This window comes from Miniopterus natalensis, chromosome 1 (genome assembly GCF_054644295.1).
Source record: "Miniopterus natalensis isolate mMinNat1 chromosome 1, mMinNat1.hap1, whole genome shotgun sequence".
Lineage (NCBI taxonomy): Eukaryota > Metazoa > Chordata > Mammalia > Chiroptera > Miniopteridae > Miniopterus > Miniopterus natalensis.
In genome coordinates this window covers 43485029-43502612 of record NC_142081.1, presented here as the reverse complement: position 1 = coordinate 43502612, position 17584 = coordinate 43485029, and the positions used below count along the sequence as shown (strand labels likewise).

General features: G+C 45.7%; 1 protein-coding gene across 1 annotated transcript in view; it reads left to right on the top strand.

The window, feature by feature from the left end:
• The window catches only part of TLN2 (talin 2), a 391554-nt gene that overhangs the window by 60202 nt on the left and 313768 nt on the right, over positions 1-17584 (top strand). The window contains exon 2 of the mRNA XM_016208572.2: positions 13447-13536. The gene's annotated coding sequence lies outside the window, so the exon portion shown is untranslated. The remainder of the gene's footprint in view (positions 1-13446; positions 13537-17584) is intronic.

Below are 17584 nucleotides of genomic sequence, written 5' to 3'. Positions count from 1 at the left end.
CCTTTTGTTTTTGGAAACTAGCACTGCCCATTGGGTTCCTGGTGTTTAGCCAGTGACTCATTTTCCCAGACTCTCAGGATCCAGCTTCCCAGCCTGGGAATTTACCAGGCAAGGGTGATGGAGAGGTATCATGCCTAAGGGGTGCAGGGAAGTCTGCTTAGGCACAGGGGACACTGTCTTTAGGAGAAGGGTGGGGTGGTTCTGTAGGCTGAATAATTAGAGATCCAGCAGGAAGCAGTGGCCCTGAGCTGGTCCAGGCCTCCCTTCCAGGACTATCAAATACAAAGCCAGCTTGGAGCAAGGTTCTGGTGGGAATGGGAACCACATGGAGGCTGCAGGCTGGACAGCATCCTCTGGTGACTTCTTTCTTTTTTGCGTTGCCTTGTGTCTCATCTTTAATTAAAATGCCCTTGTTAGGAAATCTCCTAGCTCTGGTGAAACGCTACCATAACCACAGTGCAGCCACCCCCATAAGGAGGGAGGATGTGGAAGGAGACACTCAAAACAACTTCAGACTCCCAAGAATTCTCTTTGCCTTGTACAGTTTGGCTGATGGCTGTGGTCACAAGAACCCTGTGGCTGGTTGGAGTATTGAATCTCCTTCAAAATAGGGGTGCCCCTTGCCTGTCCCCTAGCTCCATGGCGCTAGTAACCCTTTTCTGAACTCCTGTGGATGTTTTTGTAGCATTTCTTTCCACTCCTTCATGTTATTAGTGAATAAAGAAGATAAAAGCTCTTCTTTATTTAATAAACCACTTAAAACTGTGCCTCTTTTGGAGCCGGGCTAAAGCCACCCACCGACTTCCCTCTCCCTGACCCCACCTCTGGGTGGCTGGGGAGTTGGGAGGAGCTCTCTGGTAATTCCTCTCAGTATCCCTCCCTCCCTGCTTTCCTCCCTTCCTTCAAAAGTCAAATTACAGTTCTGTTTTTTTTGATATGGGTAAAGAATTGGGGTTATTAATTTACAGGTCCTGTGATATCAGCAGTCACCTCCCTGGCTGGGTAGCCTCTCATGGATTTTCCTGCCATTGGGTTCACTGCCTCGATCACGCTCCCCTGCCAGGGCTTCTCACGGTTGGTTGGCACTCAATGCTTAGTTGCTGAATTAAAAAAAAAAAAAAATCCTTCAACTTTCCTAATAGTTTTCTCTTGATTTCTCTTACAAATCTTTATTTCCTGGCACTACTTTCCTTGCAAATGTGAAATTATATAAAAAGCTAAGTTTGCTTCCTGGGGAGTTTAGTCACCTCCAGGGAGGCACCTTTTATCTTTGTTACTTTTTGTTAGTGTAATTTAACTATATATTTTAAGAGTTGTCTCTATTTGACTATAAGTTACACCTGACTTGGAAGGTGTAATTAGCTAGAAGTGTTCTTCAGTCTACTAGGGAACCCAGATACTTCTACTGCAATTAAGTAATTAGAAATTTGGTGTTATGGAGGATCGCTTTTATCCTTAGCAGCCAAATATCAAGCATTCTTGGAAGGCCGGGTGAACTGCTCATTTTAAATGCAAATTCTTTGCACAGTTAGCAGGAAAATGGAATTGTTCTGGCTCCCAGCGCTCACTCTGCATTTTTGACATTCCTTTTGATGGCTGAGGGGAGGGCTCATGACTAAGTCCTTCAGCATCTTTATTATGATTTCGGATTTGTACTTGCTGAGAGGAAGCCTTGCTCTGGGACATTAACCCTCTGTTGCCACCTGTAGAGTTTTCACTAGTCTTTTTTCCCCCTTAAATGATCTTTTGATTTCTTCTCTCATTTGCTTGATAGATGTACTGGGGAACTTGTGAGTGGGTGGTGGAGCCTTCCTTCCTTCCTTCCTTCCTTCCTTCCTTCCTTCCTTCCTTCCTTCCTTCCTTCCTTCCTTCCTTCCTTCCTTCCTTCCTTCCTTCCTTCCTCCCTCCCTCCCTCCCTCCCTCCCTCCCTCCCTCCCTCCCTCCCTCCTTCCTCTCTCTCTCTCTCTCTCTTTCTCTTTCTTTCGCAAATGAAATGTGTTAAATCCTTTAGTTCTTAGCAGGGATGTATGCTGTTGTCCTTTAGCTTTAGAAGTTCCACTTCTTCCCTGGCAGTGTGGCTCAGTTGGTTGAGCAGTGTCCCATGCACCAAAAGGCTGCTGGTTTGATTCCTGGTCAGGGCACATGCCTCGTTTGCAGGCTCAGTCTCCAGTAGGGGGCATGCAGGAGCCAGCCGATCAGTGACTCTCATGTCAATGCTTCCCTCTTTCCCTCCCTTCCCTCCTCTCTAAAATCAATAAAAACACACACACACGCATATATATATTTATATATTTATATATATATATAAAACTTTATATATATTTATATATATATATAAAGTTTTACTTCCCTCTCATTTCGCTTTTAGGTGTCTTCTCCCACTTTTCCCATTAGCCAGCTGCTCTGTCCTAGCTGCTGCAGATCTGGAAAATCCGTGGCCTCCGGTATAACAGAGGCAGTGAGATTCTATGCAGCCACGCTCTGGGAGTCAGAGAGAAAGAGTGAAAGTGTGCACGTCAGTAAGCAGTGATGAATTTATGAAGGCGATTAAGTTCATCTTCTCACCCTTGCAGACAAGTCACTTTCCTTGTCCTGAAAGTGAGGATTTTACTTGTAGAACAGCTCCTGTGTTCTGTGACTCTGGAGACCATTGGGTGTATGTGGAGGGGTACAGCCTCTCAGCTGAGCTGGTTGCTTTCACGGCAGCTGTGTATACAGCTGGAGCCAGTAGGCAGGGTTTTGGGAATGGCCAGGTGGTAGTGTGTTTTCTCTACCTACCGAACAATGGTTTCAGTACTGATCAGCCCTAAGTTGGGATGGTGGGCTGATTTATGGTTGCCAAGTATTACAAAAATGCAAAAGCCTTAGTCAGTAGTCCCCCCTTATCCATGGGGGATGTGTTCCAAGCCAGGGATGCCTGAAATGGGATGTTACTGAACCCCTATATATATAGTATGTCTTTTCATATGCATACCAGTAAGAGATTAACAATAACTACTAATAAAATAGAAAAATTATAACAATTTACTGTGATAAAAATTATGTGAAATATGAACTCTCTTTCAAAATATTTGGAATCCCACTTGATATTTTTGGACCGTGGTTGACTGCAGGTAACAAACTGAGGAAAAAGAAACCACAGATAGGGGAAGGGGAGTACTGTCCATTATTGAACGCAGTTGGCAGTCATACTATTTTCCTAAAATTTTATTGTAAAGATTTTTTTCTTTTTGCTTATGCATTTTTACATAGCAGAATACAGTTCAATGGGCAAAAGTTTCCATTTCTGTCCATAGTTTGTTGACTGTATAGAATCAATTGAGAGTCGGGAGGAGGTCGCTGAGCGCAGGAACTCTCTTCTTTTTATTTCTGTGGACTGGGAGGTCACCGGGACTTATTTGGTGGGTAGTGATGTAGAGGAACAAGTTGCTTTCAGCACTGCTCCTCCTTCCAAGGGAAATGTGACGGTGCTGAGAGGAGACTGGTGGGAAATGCCCCTGATCAAGGCTGTTAGGGTAAGAGACAGTAGCTCCAGGCTTGGAGAACTGCCATGCTGGAAGGCCTTGAGAAGTAACGGTTGAATCCAGTTTGGAGGATGCAAAGTTTTTAAAGCAGGCCCCTTTCCACTTAGTGACCCAGGAATTCAGGTGCTGTGTCCAGACCAAGCAGCCTGCAGGGGGAAGGTTGAACACTTTGCCCCAGTGTTCTTCCTTCTTCCTGTACTTTAAGTAAGGGTTCTCAACGTTGGCATCGTTGACATGTTGGACTGGATGATTCTATGTGGTGGGGACTGCCCTCTGCATGGGGATGTTTAGTGTCATCCCTGGCCTCTCTATCTAGATGCCAGTAGCATCACCCCTTTCTTCAGTTGTGATAGCCAAAAACGTCCCCAGATATTGCCAAATGCTCTCGAGGCGGGAGGGCTGTACATTGCTCCCCTTTGAGAAGCACCACTTTAGAGAAATATGATGTCCCTTGGAATTCATAAACACAACTCTATATTAACCTGGCCCCTTCCCCCTTTTGCTTTGAGATGCCAGGTATGCAGCTAAAACAGCAGCTACTACAGCTCTTGTAGTAGATAACACTGGCTCAAAGGCCAATTCTAAGAAAGTGGCCAACACAGTTCTGAATTGAATTGCATTGTGCTTGGGATGACAGCTTTCCCTCAAATATGTTTGATTTTGGTTTTCCTTTTAGATTTTGGATGCTGACAGCTTATCTCCACTAAGCAGCTTGAGCTTTTTTTTAATTCTCATCTGAGAATATGTTTTTTGATTGAAGAGAGAAAGGAAGGAAGGGAGAGAGAGAGAAACATTGATCGGTTGCCTCCCATATGCACTCCAACCAGGGATCAAACCTGCAACCTGGGTGCGTGCCCTGCCAAGGAACCTAACCTGCAGCGTTGTGGCGTACGGGACGACACTCCAGCCAGTTGAGCCATCCGGCCAAGGCAGCAGTTTGTACTTTTAATTTTAGCCAATGGATGAGAAGTCAAAATACTCTAAAGGCCAAGGAGATTTTGACAATCTGAAACCAGTTAAGAATCAGGCCCCCGTCCTGTATCCTTGTGTTTAGCTGGAAGAGAACACTCATCAGCTTAAACCTAGAGCAGATGTGTGGGCAGATGTTAACGTGAACCATGACCTTATGAATTAAGGAGTGGCTGTGAACTGATGGGTGCAAAGGGGTGAAAAGCCACGGACTGGGAGGCTGAAGACCTGGGTTCTACACCTGGGCCTGCCTCCAACTCTCATGGTCAAGCCACCAAACATTGGGGCGGCAGGTTTCTCATCTGTAGGAGGAAGGGCAGAGCCAAGATTTCTGCTTCCTGGATGAGGGGAGGTACTGGGTGGTGAACCGGGACAAATCCGAGCCTTAATTTTACACAGGGAATTTGGAAGACAGAAGTTATGTTCGTATGAGAGAAAGCATGCACATATTGACTAAGTGCAAAATTTGCGTGACATGAATTTAAGCTAGAAGGTAGAACTTCATAAATAAGAGGGAAATCTCATGCTTGCTGTGAATGGCCTCCCGGTGTCAGGTGGTCCACCCCCCTCATCTGGTGGGATGCTGGCAGGATCGCTTGCTAAATGATGGGCCTGGGGGTCTCCAAAGTTCCTTTTACTCCTCAAACTTCTGCTTGGAGCAAAAAAACACATCTTTTGGTGTAGAATCTTGGATAACTTCACATGCCCATCACCAGAGCGGACCTTAGGAGGAATGGACAATAACAGTACAGGTTGTCTGGCCTTTAAGAATTCAGGCACTTCTACTCTTTCCCTCCTCCTTTGGTGTTAGTGTGGTTAAGCTTTTTTCTTCCGTTCTAGAGTGTGAGTCTGTAACCAAAGCCGAAAAGAGGATGAGTCCCCTGCTGTTGTGCGACCCTCAGGGCTTATGCCCCTTACTGAAGAATTTACCTAATCTAAGAAATGTGCCAGAGGAGGTAGCACGCTGAATAAATTTCTCCGAAATACCTCACCACAGAATGGTGACAAGGGGGTTGGCCCAAGGGGTCAGTATTGAAATTTAAACTACTGCCATCCCTTAACAGCTGGGGTTTACTTAGCTGGAGATATTAAGACACTTCCTCCAGTCAATTTTTGTTCCTGAAATTATTTAATGTTAAAAGGGAATTTTTTTTTTTTTTTTAATGTTGATGTTCCTGACAGCCCTTTAGAAACTAACATCAAGGGCTTCAGATGGGACGCATCCTCGTCCTGTCTGGTTTCTGGAGAAAGAGAAGGCCGGCGAAGGAACACCTACGAATAAAGTCAAATAAAGTCGTCGTTGAGGAAAGGGCTCCTGAGGCCATTTGTCACCATCACCTTTTGTGAGGCAACTTTACTATATGATGTAATAAAGATAATTTATAATGTTTCATGAAAGCAGGAATGGGCAGTAGTGGGGTTTTTCTTTGTCTCTTCCTGGCATGTAATTGAAACAGAGCTTGGAGCAAATGAGAAACATTTGCGTTTGGGGGGAAATAAAGATTCCAGAGGCTTCTTGACTGGGGTCAAATATTGCTTCCTTATTTTATTTGGAGCATGTAAGTAGACTTCTCTGGGACGAGCATTAGCAACAGTACCGTGTCTATCTGTTCATAGGCAAATGCATTTTCTGACCTTAGGGAATTGTCTAAATTCTAGACCCACCTAACACACGCAGTGAATCAGAAAAAAAAGTGTGTGGGTTGCTCTGTCTCAAAAGAAAGAGATGGCTGTAGCGTGAATTTATAAATCCAGCTCCTTTAACCTTGCTACTTATCCAGAAGCAGTGTCCTTCATAAGGAAAAGTGTGCCTGTGCATTCCGAAGTCGCAGGCTTTTGCAGTTGGTCCCAGGGGAGCACTGAATTGGCTGAGGAAGTCTGGTTGTTCGCCCCTTGGGAAATAGTCTGACAGATGGACTAATGTGGTGGAATACTTGTGTCGGTGGAGAGTGCAAAAAAACCCAAAACAAAACAAAACAAAACAGACCCCAAACAAAAAAAATCTATCCTCTTGTTCAAGCTGTGTGTGTGCTTGATTTGATTCTAGAACTGGCACCCAGAGAGCTACCCTACAAAAACTAAGGCATAGGCATTTCATGGGTATTTGAGTCCTCACTGTTGCCAGGGTTTATGTGGGATGCTATGTAGGGTACAGAGATAAAGGTGGCATCCTTGCCTGCCAGGAAAATCTAGGAATGGTGAGAGGCACACAGAAGCTTAACTCTCTGGTATGAGGTCTCATAGTGGGACAAGGGTGTGTAGAGGAAGGAAAGACTACTTTCTGTTGGGAGGATCAGAGAGGTCATCTTGGAGGCTGGGTGGTGTGATCTGGGTTTGAGGGGAGGTAGGTTTATAGCAGATGAGGAGCTTGGACTTTCTTGGGAGGAATGACCTGGGTGTAGACCTCAAAGTGGGCGAGTAGAAGACAGGATGTGGCGGGGCGGGGAGAATCCCAGACACACTCTTGGGACTGGTTTGTGGTTCGTGGGTGTGTGTGTCTATAGGAAGAGTCTGAGTCAGGGAAGTCAGGTGGGGGGTCTGAGTGTGCAGGGCCTCCTATCCCAAGGTAAGAAATTGGAACCGTATCCTGAGTGCAGTGGAGAAGGAAAGAAGGGAGTATAAAAGGCGGCCCTGTAAGGGGCGCAGAAAATCACAAGAAAGGAGGGAGTGAACACCTTCGGGTCTGATTCCCTGTCTTTCTGCGGCTGTCAGGCTGATTGATGGGGGAAGCAGGGCTGCTCATGTGGGCTGGGCCTTTGGGAAGATTGCTGAATTTTTTTCTTACATCTTTATTGCAGAATGTGAAATATCTTTATTCCTGAATGTGAAACCATGGAGTTACGCTAGACTTGGAAAGAAGTCCGAGCATACCCTTCCTTCTCCCCAATCGCTCTTATTTGTGTTCGTTACCTGCAAAGTCCTCTCTGAAGAATCATCTTTCACCCTCTTCTCACCCTTTCCTTACTGTAAATTGACTGGGTGCCTTATGTAAGGTGCTAGGGGTGCCAGCAGGAAAGGGAAGACTTTGCTCTCAAGGGGGTCCAGGCTGAGACAGATGAGAGAGGAGAGGATCCTGGGAGAGGATGAGAGGTGAGGTGCTGGGGGTTCCCCTGCAGAGGGAATGGCAGGAGAGCCGTAGAAGGGGTGCGGGTTGGGGCAGTGGCTACGTCACCACCCGGTTGTGGGGGGTGATGCGGGTTAGGGCTTACTTAGATATTTCCTACCTTTACATGTGATTTAGTTTCATTGAAACAGCATAGCCTCTAAGTATGGCAAATATATATTTTTTGGTTGTTTATTTATACTCCAGTTGCTATCCCAGAACCAGTTTGGGGCAGACCACAGACTATCTTATTGTGTGGTATCTATTCAAGGGATCCTTAATCCGTGTATATCTAGCATTTGCCTATAGAACAAATTAATTATGCTCTGGAAATATTTTTTACTCTTTTAAAAATGTATGTAGGGGCTTTTGGGATTAATTAAAATTTAATTCATTTAAGAGCTTTTTTTGTCTTGATATCTCCTTTCTCTAAGGGTACCAGAAGTACAACTGTCTCATGTATGTGTTGGGCCGGGTGGTGAGGGTGGTGGTGGTGTGTGTCTGTAAAACTCTTTGACCTTAAAAGGTACCACCGTTTCCTCTCCCAGCACTTAGCACAGTGCCTGGCACCTCGGCGTATAACGAATAAATTAAGTGGGGCAAATGATCAGGGGTACAGGAGCAGCTCTACATATGGAGCGCATTCATGTACCCTCCCCACCCCTTTAGGATTGCATGTCATATTCCCCTTGCCCTGGTGTGACAATGGTGAGGGAGACACCGTGAGGCCTGGGGCTTGTGGCTTTTCCTGCCTGTGTTCTCCCAGGCATGTGAGAATCATTAGAAATTAAAGTTTAGCACAGTCTAGTGCCCCAGAGATGCAGGCCTGTTATTGGAGGGTCCACTTTCAGTCCCGAGCCAGGCCCTTGATTTAAAGGAACTAGCTTTTGGATATAGTGACTAACGCGCTTAGGGTTAGCCAGGGTCTCACTTCTCACAGGGGGTTTCAGCCCCCTCCTTGGCTGAGGAGCTCTGTCTGTGGATTGTCCGGGTTAAATAGCAAAACCTACCTCTGGAGTCTGTTTCCTGGCTTGGCCATCCTCCCGAATGGGTCCCCTAGGGTGGAAGCAATGACTGCGCAGCAAGTGAGCTCTCTGAGTGTGAGAAGGATCCCACTTAGATGCAGTCTCACTGGGAAAGGGGCATGAGATCATTTTTTCCCATGCTAGTTTCTGAAACCCTTTGTCTTTCTGGAATTGGCAGGCCTTTACTTTTCCTGAGCTCTTACTGTTGGTTTCCCTGTAAGCTATTGTTTTGAGCCCATCAAGAAGAATGTTGGACTCGCATGTGTGTGTGTGTGCTCCTGTGAAAGCTCATAGACACTCTCACGTTTACACTGTCACATTCACACACACTGACACTGACACGCTCACACTCACACACACGGGAACGCCATGCCCACCTTGGACTCGGCAGAGGTGGCAGTATCCAGTGGGACGTTTTACTTTGAAGGTGATACTAGAGAGTGGGTCTGTATTTTTAATGTGGCTTTTTCTCATTTTTTAAAACTGCACGCTTGTGTTAGAGTAGAAGAGACATTAGCAAGAGGTAAGACACTACAGTATTTCCTGTATGTGCCACAAAGTACCGTGCATCGGTCCTGCACAGAGCATGGGTGCAGGCTGTCCAAAACCAGGTTAAAACGTTTGCTCTGAGGGTGTCGATGTTTGGCTGTTGTAACTAAAAATAAAAATGACAGCTTTGTCTGCTAGTGAGATTACAAAAAAGGGGTCTTTCCCTAATAATGTGGCTTACCGTTGCTCAAATTATTAGGAAAGAAGAATACTTTTCTTATTTGGTCAAGATAGTATTGGTAATCAGGTGGCAAGGATTAGGAATTGAGACATACTGGTCATGTCTCTACACTGCACCTGTTTATCTGGCCGGTGGATGCCTTGGCCAGTCACTGAATGAGGAGGACTCTCCCAAGGAGGGTACTGATGAGGCACCTGAAAGAGAAGCTGTAAGGAACCCCGGCCTGTACCCACCTGAGGAAGGAGATGCCCAGATGTCCATCTAAACTCTGCAGAAGTGTCCTGGCCTTTGTTCCTGTCTTAGCTGTTGAGGGAGACTCACTGATTACTGTTCACCGTAACAGAATGTGCCACAGGAAACAGGCCTGCAGGGCGTGTAAGGGGAAAGACCAATGGGTTCTCGAAACTCAACACCAGCTTTTCCCAGAGTGACTGGAGGCATCAGAGGTCACTGTGGCCTCAGCCCAGAGCACAGGACTGTCCCAGGGCTTGGACTTTTAAAAATGGAATGTATTTATAGCCAGTGCCCCTGGGGCTAGAACTTGTAACTGTTCCCTGTCGGGCCCCACCCCTTGATCAGCACTAGACTCACTCCACCGGGTGCTTGGTGTGTCTTAAATTGGGGCTGAGAACTCCTGGAGGTCCCTGTCTGCATCTGTCATTTGTTTTCATTGTTTTTCTCTGACATATATATAGAAGAGTATATAAAACATACAGGTTTAATTTGAAGAGTTAAAAAGAACATTTGTGAAGCCAACAACCAGATTAAGAAATAAACACTATGAATACCTTAGATGCTCTCCCATCCCCTCAGAGGTAATGAGTATCTCAGCTTTTTGTTTTAACAACCACTCCTTGCTGTTCTTATTTTTATTACCTATGTATGCATTCCTAAACAATAGGTGTTTTGTTGTTGTTTTAAGTTTTGGAAATTGAGTACCAAACATACACAGTTTTGGGAAGCTCCCACTTGAAACTGTTACTCAGAGGATCCTGGGAGAAGCAGAGGCTCCCAAACAGTTGTCAGCATTGCCAGTCATACTTCTCCACCATAAATGCTGCACAAAGCCCATGTCCTCACTGCTCCGTGCTCTTGTGTCTCACTCTGTAAGTGGGGTTGCCATGCACAGTCCCATTTACAAAGGGATTGTAGAAAGATCAGAGAAAGTTATAAAAGGGGACGCCTTACAACAATTTGATTAAGCAGGAGTCCTTAACCAGAGGCACAGAGAGAAATTTCAGGGGCCTCACAAACCCTTTGAAACTGAAGGCATTTTGTTCTTTGGGGTGAAAGGGTCCATCATATTTCCAGAGTTTATGGACTCTCCTTCCCTATAAGGGTAAGGAATAATGTGGTCATTGTGGTAGCTTGCTAGTGTTTGTTTTTAAATGAATCCTGGGGCTGATGAAGATTCCTTGAAATGCATCCTGTCTGCTTGTGTGTGAGTCTGCATTTGCTTTTTTGTTGAAAGGGAAATGAGCAGTAAGTTCTACCGTGGACTGTCCAGAGTGGAATCCTTGATGATGCTGTGGGTGGCCTAGCAGGCTTTGCATTTTCTCTGAAACCCACGTCTCCTTCTCTTGACCCAGAGTAACTAGAATGCTAAAGTGGAGGAAAAATTGGAATGGTTGTTGTAGTTTCAAAACAAATGACCTCACTGCCTAAATTCCACTTTATGAAATTCCACTTTATGCAAAAGAAACCCTTTGGCTTTATAAATAATAATGGATCTTTGGGGAAATAGATCCAAATGCCCATTTAGCGAGGGTGGGGACAGATTTGTCACTGCTGAAGCTAGCTCCCTGGAAACAAAATACAACTATTGTTACACCAACCTCGTAGTTATTTCCTAAGAGATATGGCAATTTAAATTTATAAGCACTGACATTTTACTTCTTCAAAGTGGGCGAGTCTTTATGCTTTGTATAAGCTGACTTAATGTGAGGGACTTTTTGCTTTGTTCCAGCCGTGTAAGGGAATTGTGGGATTCTCTAGCTGAGAGACACCTGAGTTTCATCCTGTCCATGCTCTTGTTACAGTCAAGTTGACTGAGGGGTCCGTAAGACTAGGTGTGATCTGCCCAAGGTTGCTTTGACTTGTCAGGGTCAGCTGGACCTAGAACCCCCGAGAAGGAGGCAGCTATTTAGATGATTATGGTTTAGATATATAATTAAATAAAATTTAATTTAAAGAACCATAATCAACAAAATGAAAAGACAACCCCCTGAATAGGAGAACATATTTGTCATTGACACATCTGATAAGGGATTAATATCCAGAGTTTATAAAGAACTTATAAAACTCAACACCAAAATACCCCAAACAATCCAATTAAAAAATGGCAACAGACCTGAATAGATACTTCTCCAAAGAGGACACACAGATGGCCAATAGGGATATGAAAAGATACTTAACATCACTAATCATCAGAGAGATGCAAATTGAAATCACAATGAGGTATCATACTTTTTGATGATGGCTATCATAAAAAAATCAACAAGTAACAAGTGCTGGCGATCGTGTGGAGAAAAGGGAACCCTCGTGCCGTGCTGGTGGGAATGCAGACTGGTGCAGCCACTGTGGAAAAAAGTATAGAGTTTCCTCAAAAAATTAAAAATAAAACTGCCTTTTGACCCAGTGATTCCTCTTCTGGGAATCTATCCGAAGAAACCTGAAACACTGATTCGAAAGAATATACGCACCCCTATATTCATTGCAGCGTTATTTCCAATAACCAAGATTTGGAAGTAGCCCAGGTGTCCAAGTAGATGAGTGGGCAAAAAAAGCTGTGGTACATCTACACAATGGAATACTACTCTGCCGTAAAAAGGAATAAAATTTTACCCTTTGCAACAGCATGGATGGACCTGGAGAGTATTACGCTAAGTGAAATAAGCCAGTCAGAGAAAGATAAACATCACATGATCTCACCCATATGTAGAATTTAATGAACAAACTAAATCTCCAAGCAAAATAGAGACAGACTCATAGAGAGCAGGCAGACAGCTCAGGGAGTTGGAGGGGGGAGGGATTGAGCAAAAAAGGAAACAAAAGAACTCATGGACACGGACAGCAGTGTATAGGTGATTGTGGGGGTGGAGGGGGAAGAGGGCATGGAGGGGATAAATGGTGATGAAAAAATTAAAATAAACTATAATCAGAAGACATTTCCTAGAGAATTAGCATTTGGCTCATCCGTTTATTTTAACAAAATGACCCTTGACAACTGTCTTAGCCCACCACTCTTTGAAATGTACTATTTCCTGGGGGGAAGGGGATTCTGATCTCCAGTGTCTAGAACCCTAATGTAAGGAAAAGGAGCCTTCATTTTGGTTCTGTGTTCTTTATTTCTTATAAATTTAGAATTTTTAGATCCTCAGGTTTTTTTTCCAAAAGTTTTTAGAGTTTCTTCCTGTACTCAAATATGAACAGTTCTGGAGTTTTGTTTTTTGATTTTTAAAAATGTTATTTTTGAAGAAAACCAGGAGTTTCAGTTTGGCTGTTGAAAATCCTTGGGGATTAAGGAGAGGGAACTGGGGGAATGGCTATGATGGAACTGCAGGCTGCCTTGTCTCTTCTTCTCGGTTAGAGAGCCAGACAGAATAAGAATAACATTTATTTAGAAACTGAGTTTTATTAAGGAAAGTAATTTACAGGTAAATTTAAGCTTTATGGACTTGGTTCTGTGATTCCATTCCTAAACTTGCCATTACTCGCTGCTGATTTTGGACAAGACCTGTTTTCTTTCTGAGTCTTGGTTTTTCACATCTGTAAAGAGAGGGCTTGGGTCTGATATCTCCGAGGGCCCTTTGCAGCCGCATATGTCTGGACTCCACATTGTGGAATTTGCAGAGAGAGGCTGCTCTGGAGCTGCTGGTAGCAGGATGGTTGGTGCCTCTCCCGAGGTTGAAGGCGGAGTTGTTCCCAGCTGTGTCACCGCACAGTGCTCTGAGACCACTTACCTGCATTCACATTTTCCCTTTTCACCCTCATGATAATCGGAACCCCCTCAGTGTCATTCACTGTTGTGAGAATGTTGCTCGTCTGCTAATGTGGCCACCTGCACTGACACCTGTCATTTCCCTTCTTTGCCAGTGCGCTGCTGCAGGGTAACATCTGGACTGGGCTGCTGGACCTGTGGATGCTGGGCTGCCCACAAGCTCCTGGATTGACTTGTTGAAAGCAGTGAGTAGTCTCCATGTTTCTACATTGCAAGCAGCTATAGACCAGTGAGATCTGAGGGCTGGAGGGGTTGTGGCCAGCAGTCACAAAGTCCAACCAGGGCGGCTGATGGACTGCCTCCCTCTGCAGCCAGCCTCCCTCACACCAAGCTCCAAGAGCCTTGGCGAGGCAGTGGTGACTCCAGACATAGCCTTTCTGCCCCCAGCAGTCATAATGGTCATGGGGCCTTCTGAATATGCTTCCTTGGAGCTTTGTTCCACCGCCAGAGCCAAACATGATTCTCCATCTTTTATCTTTACTGGCCTACAGGAAAAGTCTCTTTAGGGCGGCAAATACAGGAGCTGTTCCCTCTGCCTGGTATCCCCTTCTCCAGCATGTTCCTCCTCACTCATCGAGTCTTATCCTAATGCAGCCCCTAACACCAACCCCTGTTAGAGAGGCCTTATCTGATGACCTCATTGAAAGAGGTCTTGCCCCAACCCCAGGCAATCTCTCTCCCAGACCCTTGCTTGCATCTCTCTCTGCATTTACAACAGGATAGGTCTCTTCAGTCACTTGGTAGACCATCCATCCATGCATGGAACCATCCATTCATTCATTCAACCAATGCCTCTTTGAGCACTGCATGCCAGTGGCTAAGGCAGACGTCGTCTGTGCCATCGTGGAACTTCCATGAAGAAAGAAAAAGTTAAAGTAGAAACCTAAACAAACGATCACACTCTATCTAGTAGACTTGGTTGTGAATGGTCTAACGCAGTATCATCTGGCGGTATTGCTAAAATGCAGGCCCTGCCCAGCTGGTGTGGCTCAGTGGTTGAACGTTGCTCTATGAACCAGAGTTTCACAGTTTGATTCCTGGACAGGGCACGTGCCTGGGTTGCGGACTCGGTCCCCAGTAGGGGGCATGCAGGAGGCAGCTGATTCATGATTCTCTCTTATCATTGATGTTTCTAACTCTCTTTCCCTCTCCCTTCCTCTCTGAAATCAATAAAAACATATTAAAAAACAAAACAAAAACAACTCAGATCCTGACTGGGTAGGTCTGGATGGGGCCTGAGATTCTGCATTTCCAAGGAGTCCCTGGTGATGCCCATGCTGCCAGTTTTTAGGTCACACTTGGAGAAGGAAGGTCTAAGCTTCTCGATGCATGTAAGACGTGGCCTTGAGTGTGACTCCTGGTGAACTGCCTGAGCTGTGCATCTGTAAAGCCACCGGGAGACCCAGTGGGGTTGTGTCTGGCTTCCGCGGCGTGAGGCTGAGGGGTCTGGAACATGAGCCTGGCTGGAAAGTGTGGGAGCCTGTTACTCTCACCTGTGTCTGCGGGCTTGTAGCTCATGTTATTGTAGGTTGTGGTTTTGTCAGTGAAATCCTACCTTAAATAACGTGCTTTTTAGATTTATGAGATGAAATCCTGTGGGGGTCTCGACAGTGTGGCTACTCCGTAAGTATTTCTGAAAAGACTGAAGTTCGGTTTTTTTGTTGTTCTTAAGAGCAGACTGTGTCAGCCGGCCTAATGTGGCACTTCAGTGGGGTGTGGAGAAGGGAGACCATGTTGGAAGCTGTGAACTGACCACAGAAACCTCAGAGCAGGCAGAGTGAGGAGTCCAGGGCAACCCTGCCAAAGCGGGTGTTGAGTCCAGGCAGTGAACTGGCCCTGGGTTCTCCTGAGACACCTGCATGTGGCTGCAGGCTTGGCTCTGTTGCATTGCTCAGTCAGACCTTTCAAAAGTCGTGTTTAGTTTTCATGAGAAGCCAACTGGATTCTCCCCTTGAGTAGTTAATAGTTTTAACAGCCATTTATGGAGTACTTAAACGAGACACTGGGCAAAGTGCCTGTCACACGGTCTTGGGCTTTAAACCTCCCCGTAGCCCATTAGGCAGGTTGTCGCTGTTTTACAGACTACAAAACTGAGGTGTGTGTGGGGGCGAGGTAATTCACCTGGGGCCACTCTGCAGGTAGGGTCGGGGTCAGGGGTTCAGCCTGTCGGGCTCTGGGTCTCTGATTATTTCTGTTATTTTCTTTTGTCTTTCCCCCACCCCCACCTCACCCCACCCTCACCCCCATTATAGTCCTAAGTATGGCCCTTCCCTGTGTCAACTCTAAAGTATGATTTCTATAGCACTTTAGCCCCTTGAATTAAGGGAGGAGCTTGGTCAATGTGGGGAGAGATGAACAGGGAAGAGAAAGTGTGCGTTCATTTGGAGGCCTCCTCTCACCCCACCTCTGCCGGCCTCCGCCGGCCTCCCAGGAGCAGTTCTCCACAGGGACTGTGATTGCTGCTGGTGGGGGCCTGGGAGCCAATGCACGGCTTGGTCCTCACAGCTGGGAGGCAGCAACCGAGGGGTCATGGTGATTCACTGTGCTCTGAAAACCATTTTCTGGCCATTCTGTGGCTTTCTTTATCAAAGACAATCCCTAAATAACCTCCTTGTGCTCAGGGTTATTTTGTCTTTTCTCCATCAGATACGCTTTTCTCAAGGTTTTCAGTTAGGCTCCTTGATTTTGGCTTCATGTATATTCTGAGCCACTCTGCACCAACTTAATGCAGAATTAACTTGAACCCACATAGCTGGTCTTCTGTGGCAAGGTATGCGCTCCGATTCTGACGTTTTGGGCAGTGACAGGAACCATGCTGTTACATTGCATGCAAACTCTGTTGCTGAACCCATGCCTGCCCCGCCCCTCTGGAGTGCTGGGATGGAACTGGATCTTAAAAGCAGCGCCTCTTTGTTTACTTAGGCTTGGAGGGCTACGCCTGCTTTGTCATCCAGAGTCCAGGCTCCAAAGCTAGTGGGACCTGGAGGCACATCCCAGCTCCGTGGTGTGTAATGTATGCCCACATGTGTTTACCTGAGCCTCAGTGTTCTCAGACAGGCACCAGTGACTAGTGGCTTCTGTTTCCTGGGCCCGTGTCCTCAGCAGTGAAAGGAGGGAGGTGACTTTTACTTGGCAGGGAGTTATTTCAGATGCGATGCTTTTAGAGTACTGTGTGTACTCATTTTGGCCACTGATTCTTCATTCTACCTGTGTCTGGCTGAATTCCCTCCAGTTGAGCTCTTTTTTTCATGTCTAAAGCCAATTTCTCTGTAGAAATGAACCCGCTGAGGGCAAGGTTTATGCTTCGTCCATCCTGTATCCCAGGGCCAGCACACAGCACCCAGCACCCAGCCCCCAGCCTTGAGCTCACACACTTGTTAAACGAACCCAACAATGTAATTTCCCTTATTCTGTTTGCTGACCTAAAGCCAGCCTATTTGAAGAGCAATGAATTAGAGGCACTGCTGGTGGGTCCCCGCGCAAACACAGTGTGGTGACAGTGGTCCGACTGGTCTCTACTGATGACGTCTTCACACCTAAGCACACAATAGGTGTTTCCTAGCCTTTTGTGGACTTCAGAAGCCCTATGCTCTGGGCCTTCGGTTGTCTGCAGTAATAGGAGAGAGAAAAAGTACATTCTTTCCTATAACAAGTTTTGTTTGGATTTCTTTAAAATGTCTTTTTACTTTGCAAAGTTACAAAAGTAATTTACAACCTGTTGATATATATATTTTTTTAAAAAAAGAAGAGAATGAAGGGAAAGGTTTTGTAAAAAGGGGAGGAAGCCGCTTCCCTCATAATATTCTTCACACTGGCAACTTCTGCCAAGGTTTCCAGCCTTTGGGCCTGTGTCACATGCCAGACTTGGGACTGGCTCCTCTCGTTGTACCAGATTGCACCTTTTTATTTTTTAATTGCAATGTAACACATTTTAGGGTGCCAGGGGACAGAGACACAGTCCCCCTCCCCCTTCAAATGCAGTGCTAAGTAAGCATTATTCAGATAGTCACTGTCCTGCCATCCTTTCTCACTGCCTCTGCCTCATGCAGAATTTTGTCTGTTTCTGTCATTCAAAATGTCTCAAGCCTAGAACCAGCATTGCTCACAGGGCAGCTGGGATGGGGGTACAGAGGATTCTGCCTGCAGCCCACACTGAATGCTGGTAGGTACCCCTGTTCCAGTAAACTGGGGTTCTGACCCATTTTACTACTTGCCTGAAATTGTGGGTCCATG